The 4761-nt window shown below is 45.5% G+C and overlaps 1 pseudogene; it reads right to left on the bottom strand.

The window, feature by feature from the left end:
* Positions 1-2261: 2261 nt before the first annotated feature.
* On the bottom strand, positions 2262-3222 carry LOC112634896 (annotated as a pseudogene).
* Between the last annotated feature and the right edge of the window lie 1539 nt (positions 3223-4761).

A 4761-nucleotide genomic window follows, 5' to 3' on the forward strand; every position in this document is an offset into this window, starting at 1 on the left:
AAAAAGAAAACCCCCAAAAAAAAAAAAAAAAAAAAAAAAAAAAAAAAAAAAAAAAAAAAGAAAATAAGTAAAACACCGAGCACATTGCAAGGCATAAAGTCCTCATGCGGGGATTATGATTGTCTTACCTCCTTACCCCTGTCCTCAGAGCCTAAGACAATGCTAGGCGCTGGTAGAGGGCTAATGGGCATCTGTTGAGTTAAACAGTATATTGAAAGAACACTGGATTGGGAGTCAGCAGAGCTGGATTTTAATACTGGTTAATGGGCAGTTGTCACTGTTTCTCTCTGAAATTCAGTTTTTTCACTGTCCTTGGGGCCTCTACAGTCTCTTGTAGCTCTTAGGGAAAGTATGAATGCAGGTAAATCCCTCACCCTCAGACCCTCCTTTGACCCAAATCCCCCATCTGACACTGCTAGACCGCTTTTGGCAGATGATTTTTTTTCCTACTCCCCCCACCCACCCCATTAGAACTGGCAGGTGATTCTTATCCCAGGATCCTGGCTTTCGCTCCGAGGGAGCTCTGACACCCAGGTGCCACCAGATGGTGCTGTGGACTCATTCTTCATGGGAAGCTGGCTCCCCGGCTCCCCATCTCCCTGCCTCCTAGGAGAGGCCTTCTGGCTCCTCTGGACAGGGTGGGGTTCCTCCGTGGAAGACTCCTAGGCCTGGGATAATCCTGGGAGGTGACTCAAGCCTTTCAGAAATTTCCAAGGCCCAAGCCCGCCCTTGGTTTGGCTGTGCAGATTCCAGCACAGAGTTGGCAGAAGGACGGACTGCGTGATTTGTAGAACCCGGTGTAAAATGAAAATGCCTAAATTGCTGATGTAGGCAGCACAGGGAATGCCTAAAAGCCCATGGAATGGTTCTAGTTCAGCCCTCTAGAGCTGACTGTTAACATTTCAGGAATTTTGGATGGGTGTGGTGACTCACGCCTGTAGTCTCAGCTGCCTGGGAGGCTGAGGCAGCAGGATCACTTTAGCCTGAGAGGCAGAGGTTGCAGTGAGCAGGGATGGAGCCACTGCACCACTTCACCCTGGGTGACAGAGGGAGACCCTGTCTCAAAAAAAAAAAAAAGGAATTTTAAGAGCTGGTTGTTGAACATGGCCATTATTTAATTAAATGTTATAAACCTACCATTAGGCCGGGCGCGGTGGCTCAAGCCTGTAATCCCAGCACTTTGGGAGGCCGAGACGGGCGGATCACGAGGTCAGGAGATCGAGACCATCCTGGCTAACACGGGGAAACCCCGTCTCTACTAAAAAATACAAAAAACTAGCCAGGCGAGGTGGCTGGCGCCTGTAGTCCCAGCTACTCGGGAGGCTGAGGCAGGAGAATGGCGGGAACCCAGGAGGCAGAGCTTGCAGTGAACTGAGATCCGGCCACTGCACTCCAGTCTGGGTGACAGAGCGAGACTCCGTCTCAAAAAACAAACAAACAAACAAAAAAAACCTACCATTAAATAAGTTACAGAGTTGGGTGTGGTGGCTCACACCTATAATCGCAACTTTTCAGGCAGCTGAAGCAGGACGATCTCTTGAGCCCAGGAGTTCAAGGTTACAGCGAGGTATGATTACTCCATTGTACTCCAGCCTGGGTGCTAGGTGACAAAGCGAGAGCTCATTTCTTTTTTTTTTTTTTTTTGAGACGGCATCTTGCTCTGTCGCCCAGGCTGGAGTGCAGTGGCACGATCTCGGCTCACTGCAAGCTCCACCTCCCGGGTTCACGCCATTCTCCTGCCTCAGCCTCCTGAGTAGCTGGGACTACAGGCACCTGCCACCACGCCTGGCTAATTTTTTGTGTTTTTTAGTAGAGACGGGGTTTCACCGTGTTAACCAGGATGGTCTCCATCTCCTGATCTCATGATCCGCCTGCCTCGGCCTCCCAAGGTGCTGGGATTACAGGGGTGAACCACCGCGCCCAGCCACAAGAGCTCATTTCTAAAAAATAAATAAATAAAATAAAAACAAAGGTAATAAATAACCCCAACTCATCACTGTGTAATTACTTTTATATATTTCAGTATCATTTATGCTCACTTTTTTTTGGCTGGGTATAGGGGGACTTTATTGATGGTACATGACAAAGTGGGGTCTCATAGTCCTCTCCCATTCTTCAGGGAGCCTGGCGTGGAAACTGTGTTCAGGATGGGGAGATTCTCAGTGTCGTGGGGGACTGAGTTTGGCAGGGATTCCCCAGCAGCTGAGGGCCTCTCTTCCTCTCATGCTGTCACTGGGGCTGGTGGTTCAGAGGGCTCTTTCTTACTCCTTGGAAGCCATGTAGACCATAAGGTATATCGTTCTGTTGCTGTAGCCAAATTCATTGTCATATCAGGAAATGAGCTTGACAAAGTGGTCACTGAGGACAATGCCATTCCCAGCATCTAAGGTGAAAAAGGTGGGTGTCTCTGTTAAAGTTGGAGGAGACAACTTAGTGCTCAATGTAGCTCAGGAGGCCCTTGAGGGGGGCCTCTGATGCCAGCTTCACCACCTTCTTGATGTCATCATATTTGGCAGCTCTCTCCAGATGGCAGATCAGGTCCACAACCCACATGTTGGCAGTGGAGACATGGAAGGCCATGCCAGAGAGCTTTCTGTTAAGCTCAGGGATGGCCTTGCCCACAGCCTTGGCAGAGTGGGTAAATGCAGGGATGATGTCCTGGAGAGTCCTGTGGCCATCATGCCACAGTTTCCCAGAGAGGCCATCCGCAATCTTCTGGGTGGCAATGTTGGCACCAACTGTGGCCATGAGTCCCTCCATGATGCCAGAGTTGTCATGGATGACCTTGGGCAGGATAGCTAAGCAGTTGGCAGTACAGGAAGCATTGCTGACAATCACGAGGTTGTTTTCATACTTCTCAAGGTTCACGCCCATCACAAACATGGGGACATCAACAGAGAGGGCAGAGATGACCCCTTTGGTTGCACCCTCTAAGTGAGCCCCAGTGTTCTCCAAGGCAGTGAAGAGGCCAGTGGACTTCACAACATAATCAGCATCAGGACCAGCCCATTTGATTTTGATGGGATTTTGTTCCTGGAAGATGGTGATGGGATTTCCACTGATGACAAACTTCTCGTTCTCAGCCTTGATGGTGCCATGGAACTTGTCATGGGTGGAATCATACTGGAACATGTAGACCATGGAGTTGACCTGAATGAAGTGGTCATTGATGGTGACACTATCCACTTTGCTAGAGTTAAAAGCAGCCCTGGTAAACAGGCTTCCAATATGGTCCGATCTGTTTACTCTGGCCTTCACTCACACCATGATTTCTCAAGGCTGCTGCTGGTGCTACACGAGAAGATGTGTCTGTATGTCGTATGGAAAGAGCAGAGGGCTCATCTGTACTCCTGAATTAACTTACATTTATTGTATCTATATGGTGAAAATACTATATAATAGTGTACTTTTTTTTTTTTTTTTTAGACGGAGTTTCACTTTTGTTGCCCAGGCTGGAGTGCAGCAGCAGTATCTCGTTTCACTGCAACCTCTGCTTCCTGGGTTCAAGCGATTCTTTGCCTCCACCTCCCAAGTAGATGGGGTTACAGGCACACACCACCATGCCTGGCTGATTTTTTGTATTTTTAGTAGAGATGGGGTTTCACCATGTTGGTCAGGCTGGTCTTGAACTCCTGACCCCAAGTGATCCACCCGCCTCGGCCTCCCAAAGTGCTGGGATTACAGGCATGAGCCACCATGCCTAATAGTGTACTATTTATGGTATCTCTCCTCAACTCTGCATTCAGTGATGTCACATTGGCAGCTTAAAATTGATGAAGGTGGGAGTGTTTAATCATTAAAATCCACAAACACTACAAATCATGCCCCTTCTTCCCTCAAGCCAGTTGTTAAACTTTTACCAGAATACCCGGATCCTGATTGTACTCCTAATGTCCTATGTGATTTTGAGCAAAGCCCTGTTTTCCCCAGACTCCCATGTATTTATGTATCACTTTATAATTGACAAAAGGGGAGCATCTTTGTGTGCTAGGCGTTGTTGTCTCATAGAATTCTTAGAACTACCCCAGGGGTAGAATATTGTAGTCCAAAGAGCAAAGAAGGACTTTGCTCCAGGGTGGCTCTGTTACCAGAATTCCCAAAAGATGGCACTGTGGACTGGCACACTGTCTTTCAGTGCCATGTTCTCCACATTGGTTAAAGGATAACAATTACATACATATGATATATATAATATAATATATAATATACATATGATATATATAATATAATATATAATATACATATGATATATAATATAATATATAATATACATATGAGATATATAATATAATATATAATATACATATATAATATAATATATAATATACATATGATATATAATATAATATATTATACATATGGCATATATAATATATAGTATACATATGGTATATATAATATATATTATATACATATGGCATATATAGTATACATATGGTATATATAATATAATATATATTATTTACATATGGTATATATAGTATAATATATATTATTTACATATGATATATAATATTTGCATATTATATATAGTTTTTGAGATGGAGTTTTGCCCTTGTTGCCCAGGCTGGAGTGCAATGGTGCGATCTCGGCTCACCGCAACCTCCACCTCCTGGGTTCAAGCGATTCTCCTGCCTCAGCCTCCCAAGTAGCTGGGATTACAGGCATGCGCCATTACACTCGGCAGTGTATATATATTTTAAGACGGGGTCTCACTCTGTCTTCCAGGCTGGAGTGCAGTGGCACAATCTCGGCTCAATG

Source organism: Theropithecus gelada, chromosome 1, assembly GCF_003255815.1.
Source record: "Theropithecus gelada isolate Dixy chromosome 1, Tgel_1.0, whole genome shotgun sequence".
NCBI classification, from domain to species: Eukaryota; Metazoa; Chordata; class Mammalia; order Primates; family Cercopithecidae; genus Theropithecus; species Theropithecus gelada.